General features: G+C 37.0%; 1 long non-coding RNA gene across 1 annotated transcript; it reads left to right on the plus strand.

Moving 5' to 3' along the window:
* The first annotated feature begins 497 nt into the window (after positions 1-497).
* On the plus strand, positions 498-11,760 carry LOC110675596. The gene is made up of 2 exons (XR_002499640.1): positions 498-864; positions 8,451-11,760. It is a non-coding gene; the product is annotated as an uncharacterized LOC110675596 (long non-coding RNA).
* Positions 11,761-11,978: the final 218 nt, after the last annotated feature.

Consider the following 11,978-nt stretch of genomic DNA (forward strand, 5'->3'; position numbering starts at 1 on the left):
CGTCCCCTAAACCGAATCTTGGATTCCCTCACAAGTCGACGACGGTAACGGACAGAGAAAGTCCTTGGGAACGAGCTCGCGTGCGCTTACACATAAACCCCGCTCCTCAAACCACTCCTCATCACAGTCAATCGCCAGCAGAGATTCCTTTATCCTTCCCGATCCCTTTTCTTGACGACGCGGCGATGGTAGCTTACGACGATGACGCATGGCAAACAATGCCCTGGCGCAACGGCTTTACGACGATGACGGCGAGTCCTTCCAAACGAGCGAGCATGGGAATGTTTAGAAACAGAGGGGGAAAACGAATCGGCGAACAAAAGAAAGTCACCAATACTGGCGAGCTAGCGCAGTCTCAGTCGGATCGGTTCGGCCCAGCGAACAATGGAAAACCGGTGACGCATTATCGGTCTCTTCCTTTCGTTCCCGATTGCGGCGGTGCCTTCGAAGGGAGGAACGATTATAAAAGCGCCTCACGCAACTCACAAACCATTCACAGTTCAGTGAGCATTCGGTGAGTGAAGATCGTCAAGAGCGGTTGAGCAGTGTTCGACAAGGGAGCCTTCGAGCTCCCTTGGTAGCTCGAAATAGTTCAAGATAGGAAGATGGAAGTGATAAGCTCCTACTAAGTTTGTGACTTGTTGAAAGTTTGTTGGATCTGTTCTGAAGTGGGAACGTCCCAAAAAGGAAGTGTGAAACCGTTCGACCAGTGCCAAGTGATAAGCGATAAAAATTTGGGGAGCCTCAATCGAGGAAAGATCGAGTGCCCTACCGGGGACGCATTCGCAAGGACGTCTCTTCAGGAGCCGCTGGGATTCGAAAAGAGGAGCTCAGCGACGTCACGTATCCGCCACTCACGAAGAGGTAGGTTATTTTCAAAATTCACTTTTGCTGAAATGGAAAATCAAGTGCCTTAATTAAGATTAGAGTCGAAAAGTCGAAAGTTGAAAATCGAAAAAAGTTCAGCAAAGTCCGCGATGAATAATGGAGAAATGTTTGTAGAACGGTTTTCTGAGTTTCGGAATCGTATTTTTCGACGGGTTGCTTGGGCCCGCGGGGTTTGCTCCGGCAATCAAGGAACGCACCTGGAGGGAGCTCCTCGGCTCGGAGGCCGGTTGAAACGTTTCGAACCTTCTGCAGATTTCTGCAGATTAAAGAATGGACTACAGTCAACGCTAAAGTAGAGACGGTTCGTAAACTATTTTGTGTAAATGTTTTAGTTTAAGTTTAAAATTACAATTTAATTAGTTTTCTTGTATTCTCCAACATTTTTGTTTAGCTTATTGTTTTTAAATTTTTACTTATGATTTAGAAATATTTTAATTTATTTTTTGAACTTTGGCACTGAATCAAAACTATTTAAAACTAGTGGTCCCGGCAAACTTCGTCTTGCCATCAAGTAGGCTGTTGAAAAAAGCTATGGATCGTCCCATACAAAATGACAGTTCCGTTAACGCTTGTTTTTCCGACTTTCCCGGTGAATATCCTGGTATTTTATACACACAAACACGTCGGAACACTTGACGAACAAAACGGAAAAATAATCATTCAAATCGGTTGACCCGTTCGGAAGCCATTTCGTGACATACAAACACCACTCCATTTTTATTTATATAGATTATTCTCTGGTTTTTCAATTCCAAATTGTATATTTTTCAGTTTCTTAAGTTTATTAAAAATTTCGAATTTCAAATTTATTGTTCGGAACTTATTAATATTTCAATTGTTGATCGAAATAACCTCTCTACTTTTGTGTGGCTGCCCATCACTTAGCTGAAATTTGTTTCATAAATATTTTCTTTCACTGTAAAAGCTTACTGAGAAGCGAAAAGAAGATTAGAATTTGAATTCATTACGTACGATCGAAAAACATGAAAACGCGGTTTCGTTTATATTTTTTGTAAATAATTCCCTACACTGATAATATTTATGAGCACAAATTTCATGCACCCTAAACAACAACTAGACGATGAAAACAAAACACTGAAACAAAATTTCAGACAGTTATCACGAAATTAATGCTGCGATTGTTTGATCTCAAAATTGTGGAAAATTGAAATAAATATTTCGATAATACCCAGACAAAACATAACAAAATAAGCGAGCTTCCTGTGGAATTTAAAAACACACTACTTCGAGAAAAACGTTGATTTCACATTGAGTCAGTATTAAATTATTAAAAAATGTTTCGTTCATTAGAATTTCTAAAGACAACATTGAATCAGTAGATTGTAGTTTCTATCACTGCTTTCAAATTATATTGATCTCAATTTTCTTCTATCCTCCACGACAAGACAAAAGATAGCCTTCTGATTCCATTCAACAATCCAAAATCTGCATTAAACAATCAATTGTTCACAAGTTCAAAATATCACTTATATGAAAAAATATTTGGTCTCAATATAGTATTTACTTTCAAGTTCAAACAAGCATCACCAACCCCAAAAAGTTATTTTGATCACAAAAACACATTTCTGGCAACACTGTTTGACTTCCCTCACTCCTGTCAAAATTCAAATACTTGGTCAACTCTCATGTTCGCTAATTCAGGAATGAATCTTTGATTTTGGAAGTCTTCAAAACCCTTAACTATACTTGATCATTTCCATCGTTTTAATCAAAATCAATTAGATCCAAAATTACAACTATTTCCAAAATTTTGAAATGGATGTACATCAAAAACATGAATAACTTCTGACATCAATTTGAAATCACGGAAAACCTAAAATCATAATCCCAAAAAAACTTCGATTGAGTGAACGTTTTATCTGTTTTTTCTTGTTCAAGAAAAAAATTACACAAAATCAAATGATTTTATATATTCTGGCAGCACTGTTATAGACACAAAAACTGGTCCAATTCTATCAAATTTCATAATCTGCAAATGACGTTGAAATCGCTTTGATGACGTTTAAATCTATTCCTGTTCTATTGATTCAAAATTGATATTTAATTTCATTATTTACTAAAATCTGCTCGAAACAATTTCAAAATCCATTTTCCATCCATTCTATTCTGATATTTAAAATCAAGAAGATCTTACTCTTATCCAAAAATAATTGCAAGGATTCCATTTTTTTTTCCTTTTTGGAACAATTTAAATTAACCACAATGGAGCTTAAACACAACCAAAAATTTATAAAGTAATCAAGTAAGCTTTTGATTTTCTGAGATAAACAGAAACACAGGTCAAATTATCTGATCTGTACAAGACTCAACCATTAAAATGCTGAATAACACTATTATTTAAAACATTGAACAATGAATCATCAACTTGAAAATTTGTTAAGTTTACTTGAAAAAAAATCGAGAAATCATTACTTAACGTATGAAAGCAGACAAATGGCTGGCATCACTATAAAGTTATGAAAATCATGATCCAGATTTGAACATTTCAAGAGTAAAACTAAGTTTTGAATTTGGGCTCTTAAACGAAAAATAAAAATGCCAACACTGTGTCTGCAAGCAAATAATAATGCAGCCTACCAAAAATTTTCGTAAAGATTCGTAAATGACAAGCAAACGTTCACAAGAAAAAATGTCCCTGCAAATTTGATATTTGCAAAGGAAAATTATACCCTCTAGCAACACTTTGGAGATCAGAAACCAAACTTGAATTCCGGACGAAAAGTTTAGACACAAGCCCCAGGCAAATTATGAAGCACGAAATCCAAAAGCCAACACACACGGAAAACGTAATGCACAACTGGCAACATTCTGCAATAAACGAATCTTATGCCCTGGCTACACTAACCAGTTAGTTCTGCAACCTAAAGTATTATCTAGGAATAAATTGAGAGAATTATCCGCAAAATTAAGCTCAATTAAGCTGACTTTGGTACTTCTGAAACAAAATTTGAACCAAAAATATTTGCGTGTTTATCTGGCATCACTGGAAAAGAACGAAGACAATCAGAATAATTCAGAAGTAAAGTGAAAAAAATAACAAAGATTCATATCTCTTCTGGCAGCACTGATCATTTTGATCGAAATTTGAAATCCGTCTAAAATAAAACGATGCTTTACAGTACTTCTGACAGCCTTTGGTATGTTGATACATAAACGGAATTTTCGTCTTAAAGAGTCAAGATTTGAAAACTACATGAAACGAAAATGACAATGAAGATCAATAGGAGAAGCCAAATTTGAGTTTATTCCTGGCAACACTGATTGATTAAATCAAAATCTGAATATCCATCAGAAAGTATCAATGCTCTCGTCAAAATCTGAAGCTTACACAAAATACAGATTAATTAAGCTCGATTCTGCTTTTGTCATTTTAGACAAAATTTTGAACCAAATAGGAAATTTGCGTATTTATCTGGCATCACTGGAGAAGAACGAAACCACTCGGAATCATTGAGAAGTAAATTGAAAAAATTAACACAAAATTTCATGACTCTTCCGACAGCACTGATTGTTCCAATCAAAATCTGGAATCAGTCTTAAACCAAACGATGGCATCACTGAGTACTTCTGTCAAAATTTTAATCTTTGAAGAAACAATGAGAACAACTGAGACGGTTTAAAAAATAAACCAAAAAGTTTCGAAATTTAACAGTACTCCTGGCAGCCTTGCAAGTGTCAAACAAAAACGCCCGAACGAAACGTCTTTCGTCTGAAAGAACATAGATACATCACTGAGTACTTCTGTTGAAATTTGAAGCTAACATGTAACGAAAATCACACTGAAAAAAATTCTAAAACCCAAATAATTTCGGATCAAATTCGAGTTCACTTCTGGCAACACTGGAGTTCCGTCAAAACGTAGAACTGTATGCTTTTGTAAAAAAAATTGGAACTAACACGAAATACAGTTGCCTATCTGGCAGCTTTTGGAGCATAATGCAAACTCAGACATTGCTGAAAATAAATTCGAAATTTATGAATTTAAATTCTTTTCTGGCAGTATCGACTGAACCAATCAAAATATAAATTTTCATCCAGAAGGAATACAATTAATTGCATGACTGAAACAGAACATGATACAAACTCCAATCAGATCATATAGCTGAAGAAAATCCGTGCACAACTCTGAAAGCCTAAGCCCACATCCCTCAAAGGAAAATAGGACATCTGACTGGCAACATTGCGCATTGATCGCTTGATATATTGAGGACATTTCAGAACAAATCACAAATCCGACTAAGCAGCACTGGACACTTAACAAATCCCGAAGCATGAAAAAATCATTGATTCGACATATTTGGCAACACTGTGCTTACACGTCGATTCGGTTCAAATGAGCCATCCAGAACTAAAACAGAGCAATTGTGTTAAATTCTGGCATCACTGGGTACTACAATCGAAATTGCACAAAATATGTTTAGTCCTATCGCAACACAGGCAACACCAACGCGAACATTGAGCCATTCAAGAAATTAAATGAAAAACCCCAAATTAAGTTAACTTCTGGCAACACTGCATGCGTTTCTCAAAATATGGATTTCTGTCAAATAAATTGAAACATAAAAAAATCCAAACTATCTCCATAACGAAAATCAGAGAACAAAACTATCAACCGGCGGCAAAGAATTATCCTTAACCAAAAACGACGTATCTGCCTATTCCAATCAATTTTTTGTGACATTCATCTGCAAAAAAAAATCATTTCAGTCGAACATCCATTGAATACAAAAAAAAAAAGCTGATAAAATCATCTATCATATCTAAAATGTACTTTTGAATCAATTACCAGGACAAATCAAAACAACGCGTTTAGAAAACAACTATCGAAATCAACTTCCATCCAAAATTTTTGTTTCATCAATGAAACTCCCAAAACAAATATTTAATTAAAAAAAAAACAAAAGAACACGACAGTCAACAGACGCTATTATTAGAAAAACCATTAAATTTTCGACATTTTTCCATCTTGGAATTTTTACATTTGTAAAACATTTCAGAATGATACTTTAATAAAACGGATGTTAGACCACTTGGTACAAAAAACAAATTGTTTTGAAAATCAGATTTAGCCTCACCTTTTAAGACTTCAAGAATTTGGCGAATTAAAAACGAAAGTCAAAAAGAAAATTCAACTTTTCCCCCCATTGAAAATCCACAAATTATTTAAAATGGGTCAATTAAAATCACGAAATTCCTATGCCTGTTGAACCATTCAATTCAGAAAACTGAAAAAACTGCAATTGACTACTTGTGATGCTTATGATTTTTAACTTCAAACCACAAAATCAGTATTAAAAATATTTCCATGACTCTTGGCAATACTGAAAAAGACGTAATGAAATTGACTTAATAAAACAATTTAATTAGACTTGTAACAAAAGCCTATTTGAAAACTCTTTGGCGCTCAGTTTAAATTTGAAATTTTTGATAATGCAAAATACATACAATATACATATAAGTGAATTCTAAATAAATAATCTTGAAAACAAAACTCAATTCATTTTACATTTTAAGGCCTTTGGACAACAAATCATTTCCTCACGTGAAAATCTTTTATACGGCTACTAAATTGAGTAGAAATAAAGCTCGCACAATTACAAATCTGGATGATCTTCTTGAAACATGGCCTAAATGTTCATTTCCAAATTAAACCAAACTCCATTCATTAGAAATCTTAAAATATTTCTGAAAGAAGCGAACACCAGGCAGCACTGACAATTTACACAAAATAAATGAAATGTTCTGACATTTATCGAAAGTTAGGATACCACTAAATTAATTATTCAGAGTCCATCAAAATTTTTAACGAATCTGGATGATTTTTTCGAAAACTGGCATCCCTTTTCTTCACACAAATCAAAATTCAAAACTGAATTCATGTTCTTTATATTCATTTCGAATCACTTTCGTTGACAATAAAATTCAAAATATTACATTCAGGATTATTAATCATTTCTTTTGTTTTCATATGAATTATTTATATCTCAATAATTGCTGAAATGACTCTACAATAAACTTAAATTGAGAAATTACAGAAACAATTGAATCGTTATGGTATAAACTTTCTGATCCGACAGAACAACTTATTCAAAATTTAAGAAATTAGTTCCACTGGCTTTGAACAATTAAACCTAATTCAATATATTTCAGCCCAATGAAAAGAAAACTTTAAATTTTATTCTGGGAATATTTGTTTGGTATTCCAAATTATAGTCTTGGAAATAGCAATTAAAATATATATGCAACGAACAACCGGCACATAGTTTTCGAGAATCTTTTAAGACGTGAATCACATTGATATTCGATCATTTTTGTTGGTAACACCAACGACTTCTATCAAAATTGTCATATTTACTCTTGATTATATGTTATGTATGTATTAAGTCACCCTTAATCAGAAAAAAAGACCTTAAACCGCCTAAAAAACGCAGCCTTCCAAAGTGTATTCTTAAACTAGTGAATTTATTTCAGAGCTTTCTTCTATGAATTCTATGAATGATATCTAAGTAATACAGCTACGAGAATCATAATCGCACAAATCACACACTTACAAATCATTGCTTTAGAGCAGACCAAAGCTGGAAAATGCAGACAATTGGCAACACTGAACTTCAAAACAAAATCTAAAAATATTTTTCGGACATTTTCATAAAGCAACTTTATTCCAATCCCAGGAAAATCTTGAGATCGACTTTTGTACAGTTTTAGAACATTCGAAGCCAAATTCCAAAATCCCTAAAAGTTTTCCAACATTTCAATCTTTGGATATGAAATTTGTCAAATTATATTCAAATTACATTTCAGAGAAAATTAAATAAATTTTGGAAAATAAAATTGGAAAAAATAGATATAATTCTATTAATACTGGCAACACTGGCTCCAATCATTCAAAATTCAAACCAATCAATCAATCGCAGCAACTACCACCCATCCATTCGGCTACTACAACTACAATCCGTTGCCATCTCGAGGGTTAGAAGAGGGATGACCGGACCACACACACATACACACTCACACACACACAAGGCTTCACAATTTTGCGATGAGTTTCTTCGATGAAACACCAACTTCAATCAGAATCAAACGTTTTACAAACATTTCCAACGAACACAAGATGATTAGAAAAAGTATCGCTCCCAACGAGCGACATGGCTATTGTTTAAAATTGATTTTACCCGCCGCACCCTGTTCCCCTCGGGCGATGCTCAGGCTATCCCCGCTAAAGTCAATTTTACACAATGCAACCCGCGCACAAAACGTCAAAACACTGAAGTATAACCTCGCTTTAAATAGCTGTCAATCGCACATTCCGATAGGTCTTACATATTGCAAAACATGAATTTTGTATCAAAAAAAGAAAAAAATGGAACGAAATGCTCAAAATTCACTCGCTTCCGAACCACTAACACACACACACTGATGCACCACGCTAACCTAACCTCAACCCTTCCGCCGACGCCGCCACCTTTCCCCCCATTTCGGTGCCAAAGACCTACTTAAACTAACGCGCGTGCATTTCGGCTTGATCCATTTCGTTCCAGGTAACTAGATGCGACGCGGCGAGTTGCCATCGAAGCAACCCGACAGACGGTGCGCCGAGTTATCCTCTGGGGAAGCCCCGCCCTCCTACGTCAGCCGGTCTACTGCGATTTGGCGAACCGAGGGGCCTCTTCATCAACCGACCCACCCCCCCGTCACAGAGCCAAGGGACACGGTTCACCTACAAATGTTCAACTTCAGTGCGGCTGCCTCCGGCCTTGCATCCCCAAGACTTCAACGCGGGACAGCTTTGGAACGCTCTGCCCCATGGATCCGGGGTGCTTGCAGGGCTATTGGCGCCGATAAACGAAACAGATACCGCCGGTGTCAGCAGGAGCTAAACGGTCTAATTTCTGCGGTTCCCGAAACTACTAAGGTGATAGATCAATCGTCGTCGAACAAAAGGCTTAGTCTGTTCCGACATTCCAGGGTTTTTTCTCCCCTTTCGCATGCATTTGCGATACGAGAGAAAAACGTGCTTCGTAATCGTTTTCGATTGTGATTGTCCCCCCTCATACAATGAGGATCCGAAGGAAGAAGCTTCGCCAGCACAAAAGATCCCACAATTGTGTGCGCCAGCACAAGGAATACGTGAAATGTCAGCAACAGTTCAATTTACTGCGCTCCAGCCCCGTAGTTGTCGGAGTCGAACCGGGTCCCAGCTCCCGGTCCCAGTTATCATCGTTTTGTGGAAGTTAGCTGAAACTGCACTTTTTCCCATCTCTCCGGCTGGCTCCGGGAAGGCAACAGCCAATGTATGCACCATTATTCCAGGAGGAAGTGCCAAATCGAACAACGGAATGCCATTTTTCATGGCTCGATTTCCTGACTCCTGGATTCGGCAGGCAACCGAGAGCTGCGGGAAAAAAGATGAACGAACGAACGAATCGATTGGGACAAAGAGCTGTTTTGCTCGGAATTGGTTCACTGCGGCAACTTGACGACATTTTTCAATTTCCAACCATAAATATTTCATCTTTTTCCAATTCATTACGGCGAGTGGTTTGCTCGATGGTACGAGAATCAGCGCATTTTGTCGTTTGTCGGAGTTTGCTTTATCTTGTTTTCGTGTGGTTTGGCTTTCAAATTTTTAGCTGTTAAGGATTAATTCACCCATCGTTTCACTAGATTAAGTATTTTACTTTTCACTTTCACCCTAGATGTAAGCGTTTTATGAGTGCCTTTCTACTTTACCTTTAATTCTATTACTGATTACGTTTTTCTAACTTTTTCTTGGATCGCAATGCCTTTTGACTGACAGTTCAAGCGTTTGTTATAGCATCGTTATGCCTGTTACCCGTTACTCGTTATCCACGCCGACACTAACCGTTCGTTACCGCACTTTCGTTTTGTTATTGTTTTGTTTGCCCCTCACCCCGTTACCACTGGAAACCACCCGCAATGGATCCCCTTCGGAAGTGTTTGTTATTTGTTGAACTAAATTTCAAAACTCCTTCGCCGATTGGTGGAATCCGTTGGATTCCAACGATTGGCGAATGTCGGTTTTGAATACTCCGATTTTGGAATCCATTGCGTCGGTTGTGGCATCACAGTAGCCCGTTAAGTTTTTGTTTCTGTTACACCTTGTCTGTTTTCGATCTGTTCTTTGTTGGAGTCACCGCGTTACTATGCTCAAGCGTTACGCAACCTTTTTCGCCATCTTTCGGGATGTTGCGGAATCGGATGAGTGCTGCTTGGGAATACCGTTTTGTTTGTTTCCGTTTTTTGTTGATTATTGTTAACATTTTGACACGCTTCTGAACGTAGTTGCCTGTTTACGTTAGCGTTCAGAACGTTGTCAAACTGTTGTGTTTCTGTTTTGTATTTATTTGTTACTTTCGCATGCTTTGTTTTCCCAAATTCCCATTCTTGTTCCGTTTCTGTTCACCCTCTTAAGTTTCCGTTCAAGTTTTTGTTAAGTTTCACCTCAACCTGTTATTGCCTGAGCTGTCAGTGGGCAAGCATTGCTCTCCTCTCTTTTATCTTACAACTTTATTGTGCTTAGGTTAGGATAAAAAAAATCTGTGCTAAATTTCTGCTGCACCTTCTATACGTAAAAAATTCTACCAATTTCGCCTTGCGTGACTTTGACAATAATATTTGTTTTGCTCCTAAATTTCACCGACAAATGCGAACTGAGACCATACCACAAAAACCACTCTGTCAGCAAAAGAAAACCGAAAAAACACCAATCACAACGTGCAAACGCTTCAAACTGAAGCGAAAATCCCCCGTCAGATGAGATTAAGCCAAGATCTATCGCATGCCCTCGAACCACAAGACCCGATAAAACTTTCTCTTTGACACCACCCTACAACAAGCAAATCACAAGTTCAAACCAGAAAAACCCGTAGTAGAAAAACTGCAATTGCAAAACTTTTGCAATTTCGCAACCATCTCCCGTGGAAGAGCTTCAGACTGAAAAAAAGTTGAACACATACCAAGACGCATTTGTCACCGTTACCTTCCCATCCCCATCAATCCCGCACTAAACCCCCAACCCACCAATAATTGTTGTCTGTTGATTCAGGTTGTTACACTTGTTATTGCTATATTTGTTATCTAGTTTTAAGATCGAGACGCGCGATACCCGAACTTGTTAACTAGTTTTCCTAAGTGTTACAGAATGTTTTATTCGCCCCCCTCAAAAGGAGCACACACACAAACACATATCGTTGTGACTTTTGACAGTTGAGTGAGTGGAGGAGCCACGTGCTTCTCGTTGTTTTCGTTACCATAGTTACCCGTTCAGGTGAGAAGCCAAAAGCAGGAAGAAAAACCCGCGCGCGCTGTTAAGGTTATGTTTATATTATGAAAAGTTTGTTACAGAAATCCCCGTTCGTTACCCGTACAAAAACAAAATACAAAACCCGATCGTTACCGAAAGATTGTTAGTTTGTTAAAGTTTTCTTGTTATGAATCCGTTCAAATCAGCATTGTTATGTTTGTTTTGGTTCTAGCGAAGACACGAGCCGTTGTTTACGTGGTCAGGATAATTTTGAATCTTTCTTTCTAGTAGGCTAGGTTCGATTTAGAGTGTAATGTTTCAAGATTTTTTTTTTGGCGTTAGGTTCTCAATTTTTCTAAATTTTTCTTCTTATTCTTAACCATTTTTGTCATTCATTCAACTAACATTAAAAATAACATATTTACTTTAAGCTTTTCATTGTATAAGAATAATCTTAATAGTTAAGCAACAAAAATATACTAACTTATAACATGTTTGAACCACAAAAAAACCTAAAATATTTGGATTGAGTGTGAATAAGAGTGAATGGAAGTCATTGAATAAAACATTAAAACAAAACCCAACCCTCTGGTGTATTTGGTATCATATCCGAAATTCAAACCACCCTTTGAAACCGTCTGAAATATAGCGTTTCGATGCTCTTGTACCCCGAAGATCTCTTGCATCAGCGTGTTCGTTGTCTAATGATATTTGTAACAAGATGGGCTTGTCCCGGGAATACCGTGACCAAAGTTCCAGAATATTTTTGTGAGTCTCGGGAATTTCTGCAAAAGTATGTAGC

Source organism: Aedes aegypti, chromosome 2 (assembly GCF_002204515.2).
Source record: "Aedes aegypti strain LVP_AGWG chromosome 2, AaegL5.0 Primary Assembly, whole genome shotgun sequence".
Classification (NCBI taxonomy): Eukaryota; Metazoa; Arthropoda; class Insecta; order Diptera; family Culicidae; genus Aedes; species Aedes aegypti.